A 26,664-nucleotide genomic window follows, 5' to 3' on the forward strand; every position below is an offset into this window, starting at 1 on the left:
AAGCCACTCCTTGAGTCTGCTCCAGTCAGGGTCTGACTCTCCCATGCTCTACCTGCCTTCATTTCACTAAAATTCTGTCAGAAGGTACTTCCTAAAGTTCTTGAGTCTCCCTTCTCTGTACTGTTCTCCACTACTGGGGAGAACTCCAGGACTGAAGGAACGGCAGGATCTAGCCACATGGTTCATTCTTGGGCTTAGCCATGCTTACTCACAGACGATCTTCTGGGGCAATCTAACCTCATTTGGTAAAAATTTAAGTATTTAGGATCACCTAAAAATAAACAAAAAATTAGGTATTTTCTTTTCTTTTTTTGCTTTTTTGTTTTTGTTTTGTTTTGGGAGCACACACCTAGTGGTGTTTGGGGCTTATTCCTGGCTCTGTGCTCAAGGATCACTCCTGGCAGTGCTCAGGGAACCATATGAGATGCCAGGGATCAAACCTGGATTGGCCACATGCAAGGAAAACATCTTAACCTCTGTGCTATCGCTTTGGCATCTTGGAATCACCTTTTTGAACATGTAGCTCATGTTGTAGATAAAAATTCAGAAACCAAAACAGGCCATGTGACTGCTCCAAGACACTTCTCTAGCCTAGTAGCAACTACTAAATCTGCCACTAGAATCTAGGCTTCTTAGTGGCTCAGTTTCCAGTATAGAATCTGTCTCTAGAGAGTCAGACTTCTGATCCGATGATACATTATTATTATCTTTATCATTTGAATGAAAGCTCTTAAAATATAGTTTAATAATTACAGCTATTACTATGCATGCATTTTAATGGACACATAATATACAAGTGAGTTTTTTTAAGTGGCACATCCTATTTATAACACCTTGCATGTATTTATAGGCTACATATTACCTTTAGGCATTATGATTTAATGAAGTAACTAACAGTCTAAAATGACTATTCTTAGGAGATAAAGACGCTTTATTTTGCCATCTTTTTGTCTTGCATCCTATAGAACCTCCTGTATCTGACTGAATCAGGCTCTAATTGTAGGTGGATTCTTTTGATTCTATTGTTTAGCTATGCAAAAATTTTGCAGCAATTAGGGACAAGGCTCAAAGTTCTTTCCTCATACTTACTGAGACATTATTTCAAAAGGAGCCTGCAGCCTGAAGTACTCTAGGATATGATTTAAGTAACCTGGGCCATAACCATGACGGAGGTTAAAGCAAAGGTTTCCACTTTAAGTCACTTTAGCAAAGTGATGAGCTATAGAGTTCACTTGAAATAGGCTTTCCGGTGGAGGGTACAACAGAGCTGACTTAAATGGATTCTTAATGAAAAAATTCATTTCACTGAGGAGTTACAACGTGGGATTCCATTTTCTAATGAGTGTCAAACACCAGTGGCTATGTAAAATCATTTTATCAACATGTCTTTGGGTCTAGACTGGTTTTCCCCTGCTTGTCACTAACTGAGAAACCAGCCATTTGCTCCCTACGTGGGTCAGGAATACCACAGCCTGCAAATAGTCTGTAAACTCCCATCTATAAAACTTTAAAACCCAATCATCATCTCTAGAACTTATGTAACAGAAACTTTACCCACTGAACATTTTTGCAACAGAAATCTGAGCAGCCCACCATCTCACCAGATGAAAATTAAAATGCACATTAGGAATAATTCACTTAACACCAGTTAATTTTCATGAGTCATTCCCATTAACTTCTTGCTAATGATCTGTCTTGGCAGAAAACTGTTTCACCTAACTCCTCTTCAATCTTCCTTATTCATTTCAAGGAAAACATTTAATAAGGGGAAAATGGCAAATAACGGTGGGGGGGGGGAGTACCTCCAAACAAAGCCAGTCAACTCCACAGGGAAATTGCTTCATTTCCCCAATAAGTTTCGAATCAAGAAGGATCAGAGAGACTTTAATTAATGTAGAACCAGGACGTGAATGCTGGGACAACCACACAGTCAATAAGTTGTAGGTTGAAAATTAAAGTCCATCACGTAAGTGGCAAAAGGTCAGTTTTTCTTGCTGGCAGGCATGTGGTGATCTGAATCATGGATCAATCACCATTCACATCAAAGGACCAAAAGGTGAAGCCTCTGAGACAAAGAGGCAGCAGGAAACCTTGTCCCTCTATTTGATAATGTATTACCTTTTTTCAAAAAACATGACCCATTCCACAACCCCAGACTGCAAAACAAGGCAAATATTTTAACCTGATACACCTCAGGAAATAATCAATGATATCAAACAACAATGGTAGGTTCTATAGAAACCATGATAACATGTCAACTTCTCATTAGTAATGGGATGTAAGTGGAGCTTATAATGAGTTGAGAATGTAACTCTTTTGGGGGGGAGGAGCCACACCCAGAGGTACTCAGGGCTCCCCCCTGGCTCTGCACTCAGGGGTCAATCCTGATAAGCTTGGGAAACCCTATCTGGTACCTGGGTTCAAACCCTGGTCAGTACTGTGCAGGGCGAGCGCTATTGCTCTGGCCTCCAAAACGAACTCTTAAGGGAAATTCTTTGATTATTCCTCATTCAAAGTCATCATTTGGGGGTGGGGCAGAGAAGAAAGTTTGGTCTACACCCAGTAATGTTCAAGGATCATTCCTGGCTGTGCTCGGGTAAAACATGTGCAATGCTGGGATCAGCTACATGCAAGGCAAGGGCCTTAAATGCTGTACTATCTCTCTGGCTCTGAAAGTGAAACTCTTAAGGGAAATTATTCTATGATTCTTCAACCAAAGCCAATAAATGATGGTCAGGGGCTGGGGATTGTGGAAAAAGAGTCTGAGCCCCACCTTTTGATGCTCAGGGCTTACTCCTGGCCCCTATGCTCAGGGATCACTGTTGATGGTGTTCAAGGGCCCACACAGAGTTCCAGGGATCAAGCTAGGGTCAAACACAAGCAAGGTAAGCACCTCAACTAGTATTATCTCTCTGGACCCATTTCTTAACTGGATCCAAAGCCAGATCTTAAGACTTTTAGTTTTAGTTCATAACAATGTCACCTTTTATCTTATAAAATTCATTGAGTAATGAATTAGGTGAAAATCCAGGTATATTCATCTGCAGTTATGTGCTGAGGTGATAATTTGTGCAATATATTTGTTAGCATAAGCATTATGACTCAGTTTCTGTTGTAAATTGGTGATTGTGAAATTTCATAAAATTTCTTGTTTCTACTGTTGTGATTAGTTCTTGTAAAGTAATCAGCAATGGAGACTCTGTAAATCTTTCCTTCCTAAAATGTGTTGGTGTAGGATGGAGAGGTAGTACAGTGGCTAAGGCACTTGCTTGCACAAGGCTGACCCGGGATCGATCCCTAGCATCCCATGAAATTCTCAAGGCACAGCCAGGAGTGATTTCTAAGCGCAGAGCCAGGAGTAATCATTGAGCATTGTCAGGTGTGACCCCAAAACAAAACAAAATGTGTTTATGTAATAACATTTGGATTTCTTTCAACAGCTGATAAGTACCTGGCTAGTGATTCTCACTGAGGAAGTCGAACTAATTAGAAGCTTTGTTCTGGTTACTGGGACAGTTACAGAATGGGATGAAGATGGCAGAGCAGCACTGGGGTGTGGTAAGAGTATGCTGTGTATATGTGATACACATTTCCCACCCGCACTTGGCCAGTTACACATTTACTAACTTTTCTTTCAAATCACTAAACCTTTTAAAACAGGCAGTCATTCCCCTTTTCTTAAAGTGAAATAAATTAGCTAACAATCCAAGGAAGACATACACAAAAGAATCTCAGAACCGAGCAGCTTGCTGCAGAGATACCTCCAGACTTTGCCATAGGTCGAGTTCGCCGGGCTACTCTGGACGGGAGCAGGTGCTGTCCCTCCGCCTGCCCTCTAGGAATCCCTGCAACTGCCATCTTCTAGAACCCAATGAAAAGCCCAGGTACGCAGGAGCAGTAACGGCAAATGTCAGTTCTCATGGGATGGGGAGGAGCCGGTCCCTCTCCCCCTGCCCCACTCCCTCTTGATGGGATTCTGATATGACGCCCATCAACTTCTTCCGGCTACTACTTAAGACCCTCAAGTGTCATGATCCAGAAACACAAAAAAGAATCTTGGAACTGAGCAACTCACTGCAGAGATCTCTCCATACCCTAATTATTAAAATTTTAGAATTTCAGCAGCATGCAGCCACATGACTTCATATGCTATTCATAACAAGCAATACAAAATAAATTATCTAGCATTGCCTTTTCAGCGGGTTTGAGTAGTGGTGGGAAAATTCCAAGTAATAGTGGTTGGACTGGTGTTGAAATATTGAATGTAATCAAAGTATAGAGAGAGAGTATTGTGGAAACTGTCTACCACACAGGCAGGGGAAGGGTTGAGATGGGGCAGGGGGGTTACTGGGAATTTTGGTGATGGAAAATGTGCACTGGTGAAGGGATGAGTGTTTGATCATTGTACAACCAAAACTCAAACATGAAAGCTTCGTAACTGTACCTCACGGTGATTCAATTAAAAGGGGCCGGAGGGATAACTCAGAGGATAGGGTGTTTGCCTTGCATGTGGCCGACTGGGTTTGATTCCCAGCATCCCATATGGTCCCCAGGAGTAATTCCTAGTGCAGAGCCAGGAGTTACCCCTGTGCATTGCCAGGTGTGACCCAAAAAGAAAAAAAAATCCAAGAAAAAACCCTATTATTTGCATTAACTACAGTGAGCTTTTAAAATAGTACTAGTCATTGTCCCCTCAAATGTTGCTTTAGTATAAATGATTATTTATAAACCAGTAAACCAGAAACACACAGTTTGCTAACATATGGTTCAACACCACCAGTGCAAGAAAGTTACACAGTGAATACCTTAAGGACTACACAGCCCTTTTCCCCTCAACCCATTCTGTTCCATTTTCAAGGCATTCTGTCCTCTGGGTATGACTTTCTCCCACATTTTGGGAGTACATGTTATCTTGCACTACAAGTATGCTCTTACCACTCAAATGACAATGGGTGCTTATTGATGACTATTTCATGAAACACATAATGCATAGTCAAGCACCCTGCAAGCAATGGGCTGTCTATTAGAAATCTTTACTTGAGCAGCTTCTCAGTTTGTAAATTGCTTTCACGTGGAGTTTTGAATTCAACTCCTCAAGATACTTGCTGAGATAGCTGGGGTTTCTTTTCCATCCATTTTCCCAAAGGGAAAACAGATGCTATATTATTGGCTTAAGATCTGAAAACTCTTAAGGAACAGAATAGAACTGAACCTGGGATTTCAAAAGTCCTCCTATTTGTCTCTTGACTAGGTGTCACCAATCAGCAAGTTTTAGGAAAAGTTGGGAGAGCCGATCTCTGATTCTGTTTCATAATTTCTTAGGATGTTGTCTCTTTCTAGGGCTCTAGTTGACTTCTCAATAATTGGTATTTTGAGTTCTATAATTCTTTGCTACAGTGAGGACATTGCACACTGTCTTAGATATATTTGACAACATTCCTGGGCTCTACTTACTAAGTGGAAGCAATGTCCCTCCCCCGAATTGTGAAAATCAAAAATACCCCCAGATATTGAAAAATGTCTCTTGAGAGGGAAGGGAGGACCACATTAGTTGAGCACAGTAGGCTGTAGAAAGATTGAATTGACCTAGCATGGAGGTGGGCATATGGCTCAAATTGAGCAACCAGAGCACTCCCCCATTGCCCTCTGCCCACCCTGGATTAGCCCATCTGGTATATCTGGTATGTCTGTCATGAAGAAAGAACTACTCCATGTGATTCTTTTCCTCTGGGGGGAGGGTGTTGATAAAGACCACAGGGAATCAGAAAGCATCAATCTTGAGATTGTGGTCCTCTTAGTTGTGGAGCTGCAGTTAGTCATCTTTGGTGGCTGGAAAGAGATCCTGCCTGGTAAGGAGGCCCTCATAAAAGAGTGTAGATGAGAGGGGGAGAGAGAGTTGTTCTATAATGCTGGAACATTTAATAAAAACATTTATCTTACTGTGCCTGAAACAAGCTCCACCCCTCAGAATTCCCAGTTCCCTAAGCCAATAAATTCCCTCTTGGCTTATATAGGTTTGACTTGAGATTCTAAACTTTGTAACCCAGAGATTTGATTTACTGCAGTAAGGTCCCTTATGACCTTCTTTTCCAGCACAGAATGAAAAAAAAAAACAAATTCTTTTCCAGGCCAGTAACTTGCCTACTCTTGCTCTGTCCTCTTCTCTTGCTCAGCTTCTTGCTCCAGAAGCCTCAGAGTGCTCCAACTTGCTGTTCTTAGACTGGTCATGCTGCCTCCATCCTGGAATATATCGCCAAGATAAGTATCCCTCACTTCCTCCCTCTCTGGGGGCAGAGAGAGGAGCAGCTATAAGATTCTGCCTTGACATTTCTGTTAAGATGCACACAGCATCCATTAGCCTATAGAGCAGGGTAAGGAAACTACAAGCTGTCAGAGATCAGGGACTTGCTCACGTCTGGATGTCTGTTACTCACTGCTGCTCAGCCTGATTTGCAAGTCTCAGGGTTTTCATTTCTGAGCCTCTCATTGGGGCCCTTCACTTAGTTTGGATTTGCCTTTGCTTCACAGCAGCTCAGTTTCATTGATGACTTAAGTTACTAAAAGTCGAAGTCATCCCAAACTCCACAAATATTTACCATTTAATATATGCCACACGTTGTTCTAGGTAGGCTCTTTTTCATCAATGAGCATGACAAACAAAATCCCTCTACCCTGATGTACTATCTAAAGATGAAGGTCTCTTGCCACCTTCACATAGACATGTGATTTATTGCCTCTCTGATCAGAACTTACTATGGGTGAACTCTCTTTTTTCCTCCTTCCTACCCCCCCAGCTCATATTTTAATGTAACTCACTGGAAACATTCTAGCATGGTGATTAGGAATACATTTGAATAGAAAAAGAAAGTCATAGGCATAGCCTACACATGGCCATGTTTTTTTTGCTGACCTCCAAAATGTGCCTTTCTTTCTTTGGAATCTGACAGCCCTCTAGCAGGCTTTTGCTCCACAATGACCTTGTAAGCTTGAAAAGTTATTTAGCCACTGACTTTCTACTCTCCACTCTATAAAAAGAAGGTAGCAGTCATTTCTTATCTCACAGCATAGTTGGCTAGATTAAATAAAGCAGTTCAAATAGGAAACTTAACAAAAATGAAAAATATGAGGCAACTAATCCAGGGAGATACCCTGAAATAACAAATCCTATGAAATTTTTCCCCCAACCAGAATTCTTTCCCAGAAAAGTTCATACCTAGTCACTATGAGCCATGTCTACCCAGGTCAACCACGTGTTTAGAGGGGTTCATAGAAAGTGTTCCTTTCCAAACAATGGTTGGCTGATTTAAGACATTTGAGAATGAGATTGAAATCCTTTCCCACCCGATGCAGTAATAGAGTTAACTAGAGTACATAGAGTAGAGGCATAATTCTGCATCACACCCAAATGCAGAGAAGCATCCTAGTAGATGGTCTCTTCACAGTGAAGTCATGATCAAGAGTACTTTTGCTACTGTTTTAAATACACAACCAGCATGAGTTTTCCTGACTTAAATGTCTCTTCCCTACCAAAGCGGGAGAATTATTTATAATATGGGGAACTCTGACACGCAGACAAGGATTTTGCCTTGAAGACCTGTCCATGTATCTGCACAGCTGTGACCTCTTCTGGGTCTTGATTTCCTTGGGAGTAGACCCCCATGGAATTAGATCAGGGGTCAACAAGCTTTCCCTATTGAGGGTCAGTTGGTAAATTGTTTAGGCATTGAGAGCCATGGAGTTCTTCTTGTGTCTCCTGAATCTTCAATTCTGCTATGAGAGTATAACTAAGAGTTGCCACTGAGAATGCATAAAAAATATGCAAGAATGTATTTTAATAAAGCTTTATTTACACCCCCCAAAATAGATTGCAGAGGAAATTCTTTCTAAGAGTTGAAGCCTGCTAATTCCTTGACTAGAGGATTTCTTTATGGTACCTTCTGATTATGAATTTTCAAAACTTAACTACTCAAAATTGACCTCCTGTCTGACCTTGTAGAGTTTCAAAAGTTAGAAAGTTTTAGGTGAAATAAAAAAGTCAAAAAATGATAAAAATGACAGCACTGTAGCACTGTCATCCTGTTGTTCATAAATTTGCTCAAGTGGGCACCAGTAACGTCTCCATTGTGAGACTTATTACTGTTTTTGGCATATTGACTATGCCATGGGTAGCTTGCCAGGCTCTGCTGTGTGGGCGGGATACTCTTGGTAGGTTGCTGGGCTCTCCGAGAAGGATGGAGGAATCAAATCCAGGTCGGACATGTGCAAGGCAAAACGCCCTACCCGCTGTGCTATCGTTCCAGCCAAAAAATAACAGTAGTGACCAATTATTAAGTGATTACAATGTGCCATATCTTGTACTAATGACTTTTTTACATCATCTCCTCTTGCCCTGAGAGCAATTTGTTGAGGTACATATCACAGTTTATCCAGCTTATACCTAAAGGAACTGAGACTACAGCAGGACAAGTAACCCTTTTACTATCATAAAAATGTGAAGTGGCAGAGCCAGGATTTGAACTGCTATCTGGGTCCAAAGCCCTTTCTCAAAACTACTATCCTATGAATGTCAGAAAACTGTTCAGAGACCTTCCCCTGCTGCTCACTCCACCCCCTACCCTAGTTATTCTTCCATGAACTCTCCAGAAGTTCACGTGAGAAATCCTGCTCTTGCATGCCACATAAATTAAAAAGTTGGCCTAAAAATAACAGACGAGTTCACTACTCTAGATGATGGATTGCTTTTTAATGCATAATAATTGACTCTTTGACCAGCTCAAGACTTCATGGAGGCTAGAATACCTACAGCATGCCTTATTTGGAAACTACTACAAGACAAGCACTAGATCCGCTGATGCAATCTGCAGTCTCTCATCCAGGCTCACACAGCTCATTTAAAGAATTCTAGTTTTGTTTTTCTTAAAAAAAAATAAAATAAAGGAGGAAGAAAACACGGAGTCAAGGCCCTATATCTTACCATAGTTTAGATGGTCAAAATAATCATAAGCAAAACTCTCAAGAAACAGTGGTCTTGGACAATCAAAAGGCACTTGGAAGGCACACATAGTCCGCTAGCCCTGTCTCAAGGGAAGAGTTCAAGGTGGGGTGCCTGCTGATGCTCCACCAATGCCTGGCCTGTCTCCCTAAGACTTTAACTCTTTATGACAGTCTCCTCTGGCAATTGTGATTATTCATAGATTCTCTTTGGAGACTTTCAATGGATAGAAGTTCCGAATAATAGAGTTATATGTTTCATTCTAACTGCAGTTCCATATTCTTGTTTGGTCACAGACAACTACATTCTCGAGAGAGTTCCCAGGTCCACAGCAGGCACAGTGAAAATGTTAATGCAACAATCCAATAAATATTTCATGGCTACTTCCTTAGCTTGCTGATGCGATTAAGCAGGAGCCTCATTACAAGGCCTCTTTTCACCTCCTCTTTAATTTATGAGCTTTATTCCTTTACACTAACATAGAGTCAGGTTTAGGCAAACTGAAGTCATGAACACAGTAGAAAAGGACAAATAATTCAATGCCAAACCATCAAACCTTGGTTAAAGTGAGCCCCTGGCAATAGGTTTTGCTCCTTTTCCATGATACAAAAGACAAGATTAAAAGAGAGCTAGACAAGAAACTACCTGAGGAATATGGAGCAGCTATTTTCTGGTGATGGTAATATCCAGAGGAAGAAAAACACCAGCCAAAAGCACCTGAGTCTAATTCTTAGCTCTTAAGTAGCCAGATCTAGTTTATTGTAATTATACCATATTATAAATTTTACCAATAAGTCATCTTGGGATTGCCAGCCTTCCCATACAGCAGGCTGTAGTCATTCCTTGAGATCAGCTTAAATGTCCCACTCCTGGTAAGCTCTTCCTCTCTCTGCTCCCATATCAAACTTAATGAGACCATTTGTTACAATCCTGTGTGCTTCTGTTAAAGATGCCATTATAGCTTTTATCTCCAAGTGACATACAGTACAGTCAGAGAAAAAAATAGAAATGAAAGTGAAGACCTAAGTCCAATGGCCTAAGTTTGCTACTTACCTGCTGTATGATGACTCAATCCCTCAATACCACTTACTTATTTTTAAGGTGTAGATAATGCTAATAGTCCAAACAACTACTGTGAGATCATGGCATAAATAACTTGACACTTAGCAAGCACTCAAATGTGCTAATAGCTAGAATTCTATAGTTCATGTGTCTATATCATACGCAAGTGGTTTGTGTAGAAGGGAACAAACTGAAACCTCCTACCTCCCTACCCACTCATGATAAGATACTGCAAAACTGGCTGAATAAATTGTAAGCCATAGGCAGAGCCGCTTTAAAGGGACATATATCCAAGAATTATTTTCTTGCCCCCATGTCCTTCCTTTCATGCAGCATACTTGGTAAGTGAGCTTACAACAAAGTTTGCCAGCTTTCTCTAAGCATGTGTGTCTGAGCATTTGGACCCTCTGCTTATTTCCAGTTCCCTGTTACTGGAAAGAAGGTTTAGAAAGGACTTCAAGACTTGCATTATTATTACTATTATTATTATTATTATTATTTTGCTTTTGGGGTCATAGCCAGCAATGCACAGAGGTTACTCCTGGCTTTGCACTCAGCAATTACCCCTGGCAGTGCTCAGGGGACCATATGGGATGCTTGGAATCGAACCCAGGTCGGCCTCATGCAAGACAAATGCCCTACCCGCTATGCTATTGCTCCAGCCCCAAGATTTGCATTATTTTTGAAGGGAAAGTTGAAGGCCCCGTTTAAGTTTCAGTCTCAGCCAGGTAGGTTTCCTGGTTTAGCCTTTGCAGTGTTCACCCCCGCAGACTGGTAATTGTCGTCTTTCTTCATAGGTATCTTAGGAATGTCAGTGGAAGGAGGAAGACTACAAGTATTCATTGCCTCATTCCTAACAGTGTGCATGTGTATCTCCCCACAATGCTGGAGGGTAGACACCGGAAGAGGGAGAGGGGATTTTGGAGTTAGGCAGACCCAGTTCAAATCCCAGTAGGCTACCACAAGGCCTTGGGGGAGATTGTAATCTCTCTGAGGCTCATTTTCTGCCCTGGTTACATATGGCAGAGACTCTAGTTACTTATCCCACCATCTTTCCTGCCCCCTCAGTGGCAGGAATCCAACTGTTATCTAAGCACTCAAACAGCTGGAGTAAAGGCTACAATTCCCAGCCTCTTTTCTGGATATGTGACCATATGACCAAATTCTGGGCAAGGAGATGAGAGTAGGATTCAAGGAGTCTCTTTAAAACTGCTCTCCCACACCTTCCCCCCGCCCTTTCTTCCTGGAATGCAGATGTGAGGGCAACAGCTGGAGCCATGGGATAACTTGGAAGAAGGAAGCCATATGCTGAGGTTGGAAGTGCAGGAACAAAGAAACCTGGGTCTTTATCACAGAGCGAACATGCCAGATTAGCGCCATGCAGCCACCAAAATTCTGTTACAGAAAGAGAAATAAATTCCTAAATTATTTCCTGCCACTATTGAGGCTGCCCTGTGCAGCCTAACTTAATCATTGCTGTTAAGGCATTCAGCAATAATGAAAATAAAACTGTAGTGTAGAGGTTAAATCTAGTTCCTCACTTTTTGTTTGCTTATGATTTTTCTTTTTTAAATTTGTTTGTTTTGTTTTTCTGTGTCCCACGAATATGAGTGATTTTTATAGAGGAGCACTTGCAATTCATTTGCTGATAATGGAATTGTAAGTCTAACCCACAGCCTCTCAATGAAAAATTCTCATTAGTCTATCTATATTACAAAAAAAGGTTATACTCAATTATTATCATTATTGTTTTGAATGTTGTCAATAAAAGCTTGGTGAAAATGTGTTTAATATACAAGTACTTCACTCTATCCTTAATTTTGCCTCTTTATTTAGATAGAAAAATATCTGAATTTCTGGAAAATATAGAGAAAGTTTGTTGACTCATGATATAGTAATGTCTCAAATGTCTTGCTGGCCAGAGAGAAAACACTCAATAAATGGTACTTAAAATTGTAATTAAATATCCTATACAGAGTGGCACAGAGTTTACTCATTTATGCCTTTATTTCTGTGGTGTCATAATCCTACAGGAAAGCATGTCTTAATTCCTCTGCACTTGAACAGATAAAGTCCTTGCTGTTCAAAGGCAGAAGAGACACAGTACAGGAGTTAAGATATTTTCTTGCATGGGATCATGTTAGTTTGATCCCTGGCAAGATGGTTCCCCACGTATCCCCAAGGATCAGTCCTGAGTATTGCTTCTTCCCAAATCTTTGAGAGTCGATCTCACTCTTTTCAAGTATCCCATATTTCTCTGTCCTGGTCATCAGCCAATAAAATATAATCATCAAAGAATACCAAGCTTCTCATTCCTACTTTCCAGCTCTTTCTGTCATAGGGTTTTTTTTCCTAATAAAGATTCCACCTAGTTCCTTGCTCCTTAACCACCTCCATTGAGACAAAATAGATAAGACAATAAGATGACTAAGCATACTTTTCTCAGATCTCTCTGGAATGTTTTGGTAACTGGGCCCAATATTCATATTTCCCCCAATGAATTCCTGAACTGACAAGCATTAATTGCCAAACTGGCACCAATTAATGAAAAATTGGGCAAAGGCAAAAATCTATCATTCATCATGCGGTAGCAAAGCTTCATCCATAGCTAAACTTAATTTTGGGATCTAGAAAGACTCTCTCATGCATGGATACCAGTAGCATTTGAAGCATAAGTTCTATCCTTCCCCAACAAAAGAAAAATTATATAGCTGAATTAAACCAACGGCTCCCAAACCTGTGGACAGTGATGCCAAGTTTCTGGCTCATGCCCACATCACTTTTCCAGTCTCTGCCAACTCCACCCTCTACTGTTTTGCCCCCAACTTTCAGTTGGATATGCTCTAATCTATAGCACAGTTTGGGTTGTTCCAAATACCAGACTTGGGATTGTGGAATCGGGGTATAGGATTATTTCTGTGGAGGTCCCAGGGTGAGAAGGAAAGGGTCATTGGTAGCTAGCCCACTGCATCTTTCCTTAAGGCATTTGAGGGGAAAAAAAAGGGCTGACTTGGCACCAGCCAGAGGGGTATGTGTAAATGAATGAGGTGTCACTGAGTGGGATGCTAAGGTGGAGTTGTATGTCTGGCAGGGAGTCGACGCCTTCCGAATTACCACAGCCAGCCTCAGCCTACTGCAATGCAGGCCAAGGGAAAGAAACTCTGGAAAAAGCGGTGGTTCAAAAGATTTCAACACACACACACACACACACACAAAAAAAAAAAACAGGCGTGGTTAATAACATAGAAGGGTGGAAGAGAGAACAGGGAAAGAAGGACAGGGGAAGTTAATCCCAGAAATTAACTGTGGCAGTGGGAACCAGAAGTTCTCCATGCTATAGAACATTTGAAACATGACATGGAGGGCGGGGACACTGTTTGATTAAGAACAGTGATGGTGGGGCCAGAGTGATAGTACAGTAGGTAGGGCAATTGTCTTGCATGTGGTCGACCCGGGTTCAATTCCTGGCATCCCATATGTCCCCCAAGCACTGCCAGGAGTAATTCCTGAGTGCAGAGGCAGGAGTAAGCCCTGAGCATCACTGGGTGTGACCCAAAAAGAAAAAAAATAAAGAAAAGAACAGTGATGGAGCCAGAGTGATAGTACAGAGGTTAATGCACTTGCCTTACATCCCACCAATCTCAGTTAAAAACTCCAGCATACATGTACTCCCCAAGAACTACCAGAAATCACTCCTAGGCAAGGAGCCTGGAATAGCCTCTGCACATCAGTAGGTGTGGGCCAGCCAACCTTTTCCCCTGTCCTCCAAAAATGAGGAGTGTGGACTCTGTTCTAACATTAAATGTTCTGCAGAATGGGACCAGAGCGATAATACAGTGAGTAGGATGCTTGTTTCCATGAGGTCAATCACAGTTTGATCTCTGGCCTCCAGTATGGTCTCCCAAGCCTACCGGAGTGATCCCTGAGCAAAGAGCCATGAGTAAGCCCTGTGGTGTGGTCCCCAAACCAAAATAAACAAATGTTCTGCTGAAGATTTTTACTAGAATGCCTGTAAGAGTGCTTTTTGTAATAATAGCTTCTAGCTAGAAGATAGGTGCCCATCAACAACTGAGTTAACACAGTGAGTTCTATTTAGCACAGGAATATTATACTTTTACAATGAATGATCTAAAACTACAACAGAATGTTTGGATTTAGTAAAACATAACTAATAGATACCAGATACAAAATGGTTTATTGTAATACTCCATTCCTAAATTATTTTCAAAAGGTAAATGTTTTTTTTCTTTTTCTGTGATATTAAAAGGATAGGGCTTAGAATTAATGATATATGAATGAGACACAAAAGAGTTTTCTGGGCTACTATGACATATTATTTCTTGATTGTGCACTGGTGCTATGCATATATTTGATTTGTAAAATTCCACTAAACTGAACTTCTGATATGATCACTCTATCTATATTATTCTTCAGTGAAAAGAATTTTTTAAAATATGGAATACTATGCTGCTGTTAGAAAAGATGAAGTCATGAAATTTGCATATAAGTGGATCAACATGGAAAGTATCATGCTAAGTGAAATGAGTCAGAAAGAGAGAGACAGACATAGAAAGATTGCACTCATCTGTGGAATATAAAATAAAATAACAGAATAGGAAACTAACACCCAAGAATAGTAGAGAGAAGTACCAGGAGGTTGGCTCCAAGGCTTGGAAGCTGGCCCCACATGCTGGAGGAAGGGGCAGCTCGCATAGAGAAGGGAACACCAGGTAAACTGTGGTTTGAGGACCCGCACGGGATGGGAGATGCGCGCTGAAAATAGAATATAGACCAAACATGATGGCCACGTAGTGCCTCTGTTGCAAACCACAACACCCAAAAGGAGAGAGAGAACAAGGGGGAATGCCCTGCCACAGAGGTGTGGTGGGGTGGGGGAGATGGGGTGAGAGGGTGGGAGGGATACTGGGAACATTGGTAGAGGGGACTGGGCACTGGTGGAGGGATATAAACAAAACGCAAACATGAAAGTTCATAAGTTTGTAACTGTAACTCATGGTGATTCACTAATAAAATAAAATATGCTATGGCCTTTGAAAGATTAAAAAAAGCACACTAGTTCTAATAGGAGCCCTCCATACTCTTGAAAAGGAGAAGCCCACATCACTTCATGGGATGAAAAGACTCAAGAAAGAAGAAACATGATTATATTGATTGTGTTAGTAGCAATAGTATAAAATATCTTCCTATAGTAATGAGATATTTTCTCAGTGTTCACTTGGGCAAAGTAATCTTAATGTGTTTCATTTAGTTCTTTACAATAACCTAATAAAAAAAGTGCAATTACATCCCATTTCATAGTTGAGAGAACAGAGGTATCGAGGAATCAAGAAATGGGCCCTGAGTCCTGATTTAATCATTCTGACTCCTTCTGCGTGGAGTGAGGGTGGATTGAGGAAGCATCTTTGGCAAAGTACAGACTTGGCCCAGGTCCCCTCATTTAACATGCTCCTGTGGTAGGCTGAGAAATGGACCCTGAGTTAAGTTGATGTCTTAAATTCTGAAACCTGTGCCTGTTACTTTATTTGGGGAAGTCAGTCTTTGCCCCTATAAATCGGGATGTGGACATGGGAAGATTTCTCTAGATGATAGATGTGGATCCTAAATGTCATTGTCTGAGTTTACAAGACAGAGGGGGAAATCTGACCTGCGCACTGTAATGAGAAGGCAATGCATGCTTCCACAATCCCGAATCACTACCATGCCCCAGCTGGACTTCACTGTCTCAGAACAAACCTCAATGAGATATACTTTGCTGAGAATTCAGGTATGCGGGTTTTGTGACTGAAATCTCCAGGTTTTTTTTAGGGGGGTTCAGGATGTGCTGCCTCCCCCCACCTCCCTGTATTTCCAGAAGCATTGGCATCACATCCACACCCCAAAGCTGCCACACAGTTAAAAAAAAACTACTCCAGACTTAGCTTCCCAGTAAAAATACTGAGTTCCCTGGACAAACATGATTGCCTTAGTACTTGTATTGCAAACCATAATGCACCGAAGGAGAGAGAGAATGAAGAAAAGTGCTTGTCTTAGAGGCAGGCTGGGGTGGGGGTGGGGTGGGGAGGTATTGGGGGATGGTAGGAGGGAAACAAGGGACACTGGTAGTGGAAAATGAACACTGGTGGAGTGATGGATGTGGGAGCATTGTATGACTGAAACGCAATCACAAACAGCTTTGTAATGGTCTATCACGGATATTCATTAAAAACTTTTTTTTAAAGGAATGACGTTTGCATTTCTGGTCTTCCCCCCAGAAATCTGGGAAAACACATTTATGTTGCTCTAGATTATCAAGTTAGTGGGAATTTGGTGAACCCTCCTAAAATATACACACAAATGCCCTTAGATAAATATCATGCAGCATCACCCCCCACGTTATTCTTTAAGATGTCCCCCCGCAAAGCATCCTGGGGTCACCCAGTTTCAGAGACAAGGTCAGGCTGACTTCTTGACGGTGGAGTTGAGCATCTTAGGACCTTTTATGTTTACTGTGCCTCCACCTATCTCTGAGAAGGAGATAGAGCAATATAGAACTCACACAGAACAGCAGTATCCCGCGGAGCATTCCTACCAAGAGTGGCAGTGTGCCATGCTGAACACACTGATGAGACCCAGTGGGGAACAAAGCTCTAAAACATTATGGGTTATTACTTTACCAAGTTCATGATTATTTTTCTAACCCTCCCCAAACATGTCACAGCAGCTATCAAAGTGGAGAATTGGATTGCAAGAGCTCCATGGGCCCCCCAAAATCTAACAATCTTATACACAGGGCAGAAGTCTCTTGCCCACAGCAGACATTGCCAATCAATCGCTGCATTACCCCTTGAGCTCTGAAAAAGCTCCCTAATCCTGTTTAACAAGAGCTCCAGGCAAATAAAACCTCTCTACTATTCCTGTCCCCAGAACTTGATGAACAGTCCAAATAAATAAACCAATGGCTCATGGGGTTTTTCAAAATACCCATATTATTCTCTTTCTTCCCAGGGAAGAAAAACCTCATTCCCACCCAATATTCGTTGGTATTTTTCATCATTTCTAGTAAATACAATTCTTTGTTCCAATTTTTAAATCAGTAATCTAGCAATAATATTTGCTATGAGCCTTGAGGAACAGAGAGAGGAGAAAGCTTGGGATATCTATATATGAAAATTATCTCTCTCTGTACACACATACACGCACGCACAAACACACACACACTTAAAGTTTTGTTCTCTGGGCAGAGTTTTCTCTAAGTGATTGAAATACATATATATATACATATATATGCATGTGTATATGCACATATATGTATATGTTTCCTGCCCATTGAACATTTACTGCTCAACTTCCAGAGCCATTCTTGGGAGTTGTAGGTGACCTTAAAAACCTTTGCATCTCAAATCAATTCCCAGAGCAGCAGCTGCATCTGATCAGACTGCATCTGAGCTGGAGAGTTCAGAGGCCCAGGGTCTTCAAAGGAAACCATTACCTGGGGGCGCAATTTTTAAAAGGTGATGAAACACTAATGGCTCCCTCCTTCTGTAATAATACCTTCTTCCAGGGGTCTACAGGCCTCACAAGGGACATTATCACTGACCCAATTTCACAATTCAAAAATGAAAGTGAAGTCCAGAAACATTTAATATGTAGACTTAGTGGGGTCACTGAGGAAGGGAGAAGGAGATGGGAAAAAGAGTTGAGTGAGTACAAAAATTCAAAATAATTTTTACTAGCTAATAATTTTCTTGCAGCTGTTTATTCTGACACTGAACTGAGATAAGTAAAGGGGCATTCAACTGGGTAGTTCTGTACCAGATCGCAGGCACTGAGCACTGGGGAGGGGAGCTGAATGCCATCCAGGGACTAGGCAGGTAAGACAGAACAGTTACCATGTTGAACAGCAACCACTTGAGAAACACTTTGTGCAAGAAAATTATAGTGGAGATGCAGATTAGGGGTGGTGGTAAAGCAAAGCAGGTAGGAAGTCCCTTTGTCAAATGACTTTTAAGCAAATAATGAGAAATTGCCAGCCAGCCAGGAATATAGAGGAAGAGCATTCCAAACAGAAAGAAGAGCAAGTACAAATACCCAGGGGCAGACGAGTTTAGAGTATTGAAAGACCAGTGTAGCTGGGGAATAGGTACTAGTTGGGAGAAAAACATTCTTGCAGAAGTAAGCAAAATTCATTATGATGGGGTTGCAATGAGGGGGGGCCGGGGGTGGGGGGAGGTGTCTCATAATCATGGTAAAGTGTTTGAATTTTGTCCTTATAACTGAAAGTTGTTGGACAGTAGAAATCAGAGTAGTAATCTAATTATCTAATTTAACTTGAACCTCTCTTTTATTTTGAGGGGGGCACACCCAGTTGTACTCAAGTGCTAGTCAGGGCTCCGTACTTAGGTTTAATTGTCATTTCTAGAGAGCTGTGGACTGTGCAATGCAGAGGATCAAGCTTGGGCCTCTCTGGTGCAAAGCAAGTGCTCAGTCCATCGAACTGTCACTCTGGTCCTGAGTGACATTTTTGAACACAATGTATTTGTGAAGATGATCCAATGATTCAAGTGAGACACTGCTCCTGCATAGAGAGTGAACTCTGGTCCCATTTGGGTTACCTCGCTTTTCCACTACATTATTTTTCTGAGATGTCATTTATGTTCTGTAAATGCCTGCCTCTTTAGGGTAGAGTTCAATCAATTTTGTCAAGTTGATAAAATTCATATTCCATCAAGATATAAAACATTCTTTTAACATCTCAGAAGGTTATCAACAAGCCCTTTCCAGTCAGTCCTCTCTTCCCCTCCCCCACATCCAATTTTGGATACATTTTGAGGTAGATATGAAAGGGCTGGAATGGACATGGGAACATGTGAAAAAGAGCAAGCTCAAAGATGCCAAAAAGATTTCAGCTCGAGCAACTGGATGTTTGGAGGTACCCTTCATTGAACTTATGAAAGCTTACTAGGGAATCAATGGAGAAGTGTGCTTTGACACATTAAGTTCAGGAAACCATTACAACAGGTGATGAAGAATGAAAAGACAGTTGTGTACATGAACAGAGTGCCAGGAAGAAGATGTGAATTTGGCTGTCATGGCATGAAGTTGGGGACTGGAACTTATGATTAAGGGAACTAAGGAAGATAAAAACAACAACAACAAAGGAGAGCAAGAATGAGAACAGGAGTAATCTGACACTTCAAGAATTAATGGGGAAGAATGAAGGAAAGGAAATTGAGGTAAGCAGCATAAATGACATAGAGAATCTATGAAAGAAAGATGAAAAGTCTCAAGAAGAAAGGATGTACTCAGATGTTCCTGATGGTGCAAGAGGCAATCTGTAGGTCTTATTTAATCTTCCCTAAAACTCTACTATTTGGTACCTTTGCAATTCTATGAGAAGGACATTGACTTGTCTAAAGGCACTCTGCTAGCACACAGAATTGTTGTTAGGAAGTATGGAAGCTTCTTCCAAGGATGTTCACAGTGTATGTGAGACTATATATGTGAAGCTACAAAGGGGCTTAGGGTCACAGTAGTGTGGAACCTGCTAAACCAAATTAAATACCATTCTCTGCTTCGGGTCTTTGAGCCTTTAATGTGCAAAAACAAATTGTGATTCTTAAAGAAAGATGTAGGATATCACATTTTCCAAATAAACATGAATACATTTTTTTTTTTTGCTTGCTTGTTTAGAAAACCAATTTAGCAAGCAGGCGCTCCTAGGAACACAATATGGAAACCTCAGCTGGAAGGTAACATGATCATGTCTTAAAATGTTTTTGAACTAAGTCCAAAATACTTACAAAGATGTTATGTCCCTGGTATCCAAAGGAGAAAGAGATGACATGAACATTCCCTTTTACAGATAAAAGAGGGAACACTCATGAGGTTAAGTGGTTAGTCCTGTATCACTATCCTGCAGCCATTAAGCAAGATAAATCAGCACCAGACCTTGTCCCCAGAAGCAAGAGAAACCAGGTCAAGCCCAGAGGGAATCAAGAAAGAGGCCTAAATGAGACTTTCCCTCATCTTGTCCTCTTTCACAGTAGTCTCTTAGTGTTTGCTTTACACAGGAATTTATGAGGAGTGGGGATACGTTTATGCAGAAATTAGAGGAAAGCGAAGCAACACAGCTGGGTGTGGGTCAGGGGTATCAGGGAAAGACATCAGTTTTGTGGGCCTTGTGATCTGTGAGAACTGGGTGCTGAGACCGTGTGGGTGGAAAGAAAGGGAGTGACACTGGGAAATGTGAAAGGACCCATCTAGGCAGATAGAACTGCCCCAAACAGGGGCACTTTAAGGCACCTCATCAAGAAATAAATTCCACCTGGAGTCATCTTGGTTTAGCAACTATAGCATTCTAAGCAAATGAACTGGGACTTCTCAGTATTGACATCAAGCCTCTTATGCAGTCTCCCTAAATTTTGCCACAGTGGATGGTGTAACACGGTCCTTGTGGATGACTCCTCCTCCCCAATGGTTTGTGGGGGCAGCAGCCAGGAGGCCCAAACTGCAAAGAGAAGACAACCCACCACCCCCACTCCAGTCCACCGGGAGCATAAGCTTGAGAGCATGGGCTCAGGATCGGGATCACGGGGTTCAGTTCTGCTATGTGGCCACAAGGTCACTGGGTAGCCCAAGGGAGTCACTCCCACTGTCTGTGCCTTGCTCTTCTTTGACTGTTCAAAGGGGGACACCGCATACACTCTGCTAGGTTACTAGGAGGATTTTACACACTGACAAACAAAAACCAAAGCATATTTCAGGACAGGATACAAAGTGTCACCGGGGATGCTTTATAAAATGCCACACGCCTACAGAAACAAGTTCTCTGAGGCATATCTGCTATCTTAAAGTGTTTATTTATTTTGTGGGTTTGGGGGATCACACCCGCTGGTGCTGAGAGACTACTTCGGGTTTTATGGAGTGATCCCTGGCAGTGCTCAGGGGACTCTTGGTGGCACCAGGATTGAACTGGCATTACTATACATAGGAATTTTTCTTCCCCACAACTTACTGGTTTTTACTATATAATAGAATTTCATGGGGTTAGTTTCACACCCGTATTTGAGTATAATTATCACTACTCCCACCATCCAAATACCAGTGCCACCTCACCTCCTAAAAGATGCCTCTTTTCATTCTTCACTGGCTCCCCTTCCTCTCTAGTTAGCACCATAGTTTGCATGAGTCTAGTAGTTTTCTTGCTTTTTGATATTTCCTTTGTCTTTCTTAATAATATCCTAAGTATGAGTGAAACTATCTCAAAACTTTCACTTCTTTATCTATTTCATCTAGCTAAATCACCTAAAGTTCTATCCATATTATCAAATTTTCATTACAGATTGTTTTCAATTTTTAATGGCAGAGTAATATTCCAGTGAGTATATATACCACAGCTTCGTTATCCAGTTATGTGTAGATGGGCATTTTGATTAGTTCCATGTTCTGGTGAATAATGCTGCACAAACATAGGCTGCAAATATCCTTAAAATAATTTGCAAAGTTTTCTAAAGCATATTCTCATGTATATTCAATGAAATTAAGAAACACTGTGTATGCTTAAAAAATACATCAAATTAATAGCCATGATTCTACTTACTACAATTATCATTTATAATATGAAAAATAAGACTTTTTTCAAGACCTAGGGCTCAAAATTAGGATTTATCTGACATTCAACTTGACAGATATATGTTTTTTTTTATTTTAAATATTCAAAAGCATGTGGTATGTGTGCTAGTGGTTGAGTGCTCAGGGCCAGCGATGCAGTGATGCTTGTGCCGAGCAGTGCTGGGGGCAGGAAGCACACAGTGCTGAGGACTGAGCTCAGAGAGGCATGCAAGGGAAGCAGGCATGGAGTCCAGTCTTCTGTGTTATCTCCTGGGCCCCAAATGAAATTTTTTTGTGAGTAATCACTGTAGCTTGATGAATGCCTTTTCCAAATGTTCCCAGGAAATCAAGTAATCATAGATTTCTTGAAGTAAAAGGCAGTAAGAAATAAACTTTCAGAAGCTGTGATTAGCCATGGCAAGTGCACAGTCCCTGCAGATTGGCATCTCACCAGGGAAGGTGCTTTGTGAAGAGGGAGACCCCTGCGATGAGTCCACTGATTTCACTGCATAAGCTGGCTGCTAAAAATCAAATGTGAGGCAATTCTCAAAGGCCTCTAGCCTAAATTAGCAGGGAAATCATTCTTGAGTTTTCCCAGTAGAGTCCCACAGTACCAGTGTTCTGTTCTCTCTACTACTCCTATCTCTTCTCTTCTTCTGGAAAACATCCAGATGCAATCTTTGTTTAAAAAAAAAAAGAAAATCTAGCTTACCTCTGCTTGTTACCCAGAGTTACAGGATATGAAAAAAGAATACCCAAAACTTGCATGGTAATCAAATGCTAAGTAAACTGGAAAAGTGTCTTTTGTCATTTGAAATTTGAGACTAAATAGCAAAGAAACTTCATTCAAATGTCATATATAAACCCTCAATCCAATTTCTATTAATTTTTCATTGTGTTCAAGTAGGTGATCTTGCTTGAGTATAATTAAAATAGAATAATAGCATGTATATAATAGCATAACATATACATAAAATAGTATTTGGTATATGCTTGTAGCACTGTCGTCCTGTTCATCAATTTGCTTGAGTGCGCACCAGTAACATCTCCATTGTGAGACTTGTTGTTATTGTTTTTGGCATATAGAATACTCCATGGGGAGCTTGCCAGGCTCTGTGTGGGCAGGCTCTGTGTGGGCAGGATACTCTTGGTAGCTTGCTGGGCTCTCCGAGAGGAACGGAGGAATCAAAACCGGGTTGGCCATGTGCAAAGCAAACATCCTATCACTGTGTTCCAGCCCTGGTATATGCTACCAAATGCAAAAATATATATGTATAATATGTATATTATACATATATATTATTCCCTCCATTTTGTCTTCTTGACATTAACTATAACATTGAGTTTAGCTTCCCACAGGGCTCACTTATTTGACTATATGTGAGGAAGTACTTAATGTGATTGGGTACCACTCAGGAAAGATTAAGAGAGATAGCTCAGGGAACACAGCCATCTCTTAGACTTGGTCTTCCAAATTATTAAAAACCATACATTTCTGTGAGCAGTCACACAAGGCAGCATCTTGTGTCCCTTGATTGCCCCCTTCTAGTCTTCTAATTACCCATTATCCACACTGTTGGGCAACTTGAGGGTAAACCCAACACAGAACAGCTCTTGTCTTCTCTGTAAACAACTCCACAAAGACCATAAATGTCACCACCAAATTGGTGTGTGCACGTTCAAACCTTTGCATCTCTCATTCCCTGAGACATCTGTGTCCCGAAGGATAACAATCCAGCTAGAGGAAATCTTGGAAAAGGGAGCCAAGAGCTTTTCCTGCTGAGGCCAGTGGGAGGAGGCTAGTGGGGGAAGCGAGCTGGATAAAACTGTCTCACAAAATACATTCCATCTTAAAAGGCTCTGGAAGGAAAGAAGCAAGTTATTTCAGATTCTTTAATGGAATTACAGCCCCCCTCCCCCAGTAAAAAGTAAAAAGCCTGTTAAGGAAGAATCTTTAAAGACTGGAAGAGGTGGAAGATATCACTGCAAAAAGATTTCCTGGTAACAGAGCTTGCTTGTACTATACCCAAAGCTGTGTACCATCTGAGGCTGATTCAGGAAAATGCTCAAATCTCCTGGTAATTTCCTGCAGACAGGACGTTTAATCATCTCCAAGCCTCCACCACAGAAGATGAAAAAAAAAAACAAAAAAATCTAAAGCAAATGATTCACACTCTTAAAATGATTCTGCATTCGGAACAAGAACCGTTTTTCTGCTCTTGAAAAGCAGCCACAATTTGTTATTCTAACAAAGTGTTCTTTTCCTCCAAACAGAAATAAAAGTCACTCAAGGAGGACTTGTACTGATTTCTGTTCTGCATTTCTTGAAACTTCCCTCCAGTCCACAGTTTCTCCTGGCAGATTCTCAGAAATCCAGGGAGAGCTGAATAGTCAGTGACTAAGAACACAGGATCATTTTTATAAGTCTTTCACCTCCCCCTTGCCCCCCTCCCAACTTTTTTGGCCCCATGGGAATATGTTTTATTGTAGGATGAGCAGAATTAGCTCCACATATAAATTCTTCACTGCTCAGCTCACTTGACACCTTTATCTGAATTGCCCAACGGCTGGAAAGATTTGGCAATTGATGATTTGAAAAGGAAAGGCCCAAGCCCAAATCCTTCCCAAGTGGTATTTGTTCTGTCTGTACATACACGACTATGTCCATCTCCCTAATTACTCAACAAGTTGTGCAGATAAAAACATCTGTTTGCAGAAAGCCGGGAACCCAAAGTATACAAATGATTCACACACCACCTAAACAACTCCGAATGCAGGCCAGCACAGCAAGATGAGAGCAGCTAAAAGCCAACATAATTTAATACGGGCGGAAATAGAGTTTGGCAATCTGCACATAAGACTGTGCTCCAATGTTGGAAGGCATTTATTCCGGCTGCCTCGTCTTTTATAAATAAATAAATAAATAAATAAATAAATAACCAACCTCTGACCCTCTCTGCATTCAGCTTCCAACTTTTTGGTTCGGTAGGTACTCACATGTCAACCAATGGGAGAGGACAGAGAAGAAATTGCAATCATCTCCTTTTAAACAAACCTACTCCACCACAACCCTGGAAATAAATTTTAATTTAAATTTAAATTTCCCAGGATACAGCTGCCTAGGCACCCCAGCTTGGCACCCTCACCAAGGCCTGCCCCCCAGCAGCAGAGAGGATGCGTTTGGAAATCCAGGAGCACAGGGTTTCAAGTGACCTCCTTAAGCCCCCACATTTTTCTTCATTTTATTAACTCCCCAGCAGTGTAAGGAAGGCCCAGAGAGAGAATGGGGGCGAGGGGGTGGTCTTCTCTAGCTTGCCCCCCCACCCCAATGCAGAAAAAAAATGAACAAATCCAGAGTTTTGTTTAATGTCAGAAATTCTCAAGGGGCGGGGAAAGAATGCACTTAAAAAGTTCTAGGCAAATTAGCAATGCAGAGTAAATCATTTTTGTAAAGTCGACTTTCCCCTTTTGGAAAGCAGACATTTTTTTGTAAAGACACTAGAAAACATTTTTGATAGTGTAAAGGAAATAACTAGAATAACAGCAACAGCCTCTTTTTAAATATGTGAAGGACAGGAGATCTTTGGAGAATAAAGGCGGCTTAAAAAGCAAGTTCAGGAAAGTCAAACACTTACCCCCAAGAAGTCTTAATATAATAACAGCATTATCCCGTCTCCTGATTACAAATAATTATTACCATTCTCGGTTAATAAGGTGACTGCACAAACACTGGCACCAGAACGAGCCCCAGGTGCCTCCTCAGAGTTCACGACCACCCCGCTGCCTGGGGGGGGGGTAGGCAACCAGCAACTCCCCAAAGTTAAGTCCCAGTCCACAGCTCCCTTCCCAAGAGAGGCTAGTGAAATCCCGGCACAAACTCACCCCAGACCCCGCTTCCCTGCCCCTGCCACGCGGGCCACTTACCCGGCTCAGCTCTGCATTCTAGCCGCTGAGGCGCCCAGGCAGGGAGAACTTGGTGCGGGGGTGGGGGGGTGGGAGCTGAAGGGAACAGGGGGCCGCAGACCCAAAGGCCTGGGTGCGGCTCTGGCTAAGAAGCCCAGTGGGGCGTCGGCCACCAACTGCCTGCAGCTATATGGGGCCCTGCAGGGGCTCCACGCAAGGGGGGTGACATTCCCGGGGCAGTGGCAGCTGCTCCCTGCGCAGCTCCGGATCCAGGAAAAATCGCCCAGGTCCCGGAGAGAGAAGCTCCAAGCTCTCCAGGCAGCCTCCGACTGCTCAAAGAGACGCCTCCCTACCTCCCGCTCCGCTTATTGGTGAAAATTCCGAGCCACAAGCCAATCCTAGACCTGTTCCCAAATTGAGATTTCAATCAAGGGAGCTACTGCTTTAAAATTAGAAAGGGTTGGTGGGGGTGGGGACGGGGAGCGGGTAATTCAGCCACTTTCAGAAGCAAAGGATGGGGGCTGTCTGGCCTCTGCACTAAAAGATCCCGCACACTGGAAGCGGCTAAAAGAACCAAGATTATACTCCGCAGAGCATCAGGGATCCACTGCTTCCCCCCTCTGCCTCACCTTCCCCCAGGGCACTCTTCCTACTAGTCTCATCCAAATCGTCACAAATGCTGGAGAGTCTCTATTCTTGAGAGGTACCCTCAAGCTATATGTGCTTCTAAAGTCTCACCACTCCTGCTTCTCACATACTCATCATACTTTTACTTTTTCTCCAATCTGTGACTCTTCTTTTTTTCCCTTTTCTTTCTTTCTTTCTTTCTTTCTTTCTTTCTTTCTTTCTTTCTTTCTTTCTTTCTTTCTTTCTTTCTTTCTTTCTTTCTTTCTTTCTTTCTTTCTATTTATTTATTTATTTGCTTTTGGGGTCACACCCAGCGATGCTCAGGGGTTACTTCTGGCTCATGTACTCAGGAATTACTCCTGGCGGTGCTGGGGGGACCATATGGGATGCTGGAATCAAACCCGGGTTGGTGGCGTGCAAGGCAAACGCCCTACCCGCTGTGCTATCGCTCCAGCCCCTGTGACTCTCTT

The 26,664-nt window shown here is 41.8% G+C and overlaps 1 protein-coding gene across 1 annotated transcript in view; it reads right to left on the reverse strand.

Moving 5' to 3' along the window:
- PRICKLE2 (prickle planar cell polarity protein 2) overlaps window positions 1-25,906 on the reverse strand; it is a 188,548-nt gene extending 162,642 nt beyond the window's left edge. Inside the window, exon 1 of the mRNA XM_055134351.1 lies at window positions 25,589-25,906. The gene's annotated coding sequence lies outside the window, so the exon portion shown is untranslated. The remainder of the gene's footprint in view (window positions 1-25,588) is intronic.
- Between the last annotated feature and the right edge of the window lie 758 nt (window positions 25,907-26,664).

The sequence above is a fragment of the Sorex araneus genome, chromosome 4, assembly GCF_027595985.1.
Source record: "Sorex araneus isolate mSorAra2 chromosome 4, mSorAra2.pri, whole genome shotgun sequence".
Lineage (NCBI taxonomy): Eukaryota > Metazoa > Chordata > Mammalia > Eulipotyphla > Soricidae > Sorex > Sorex araneus.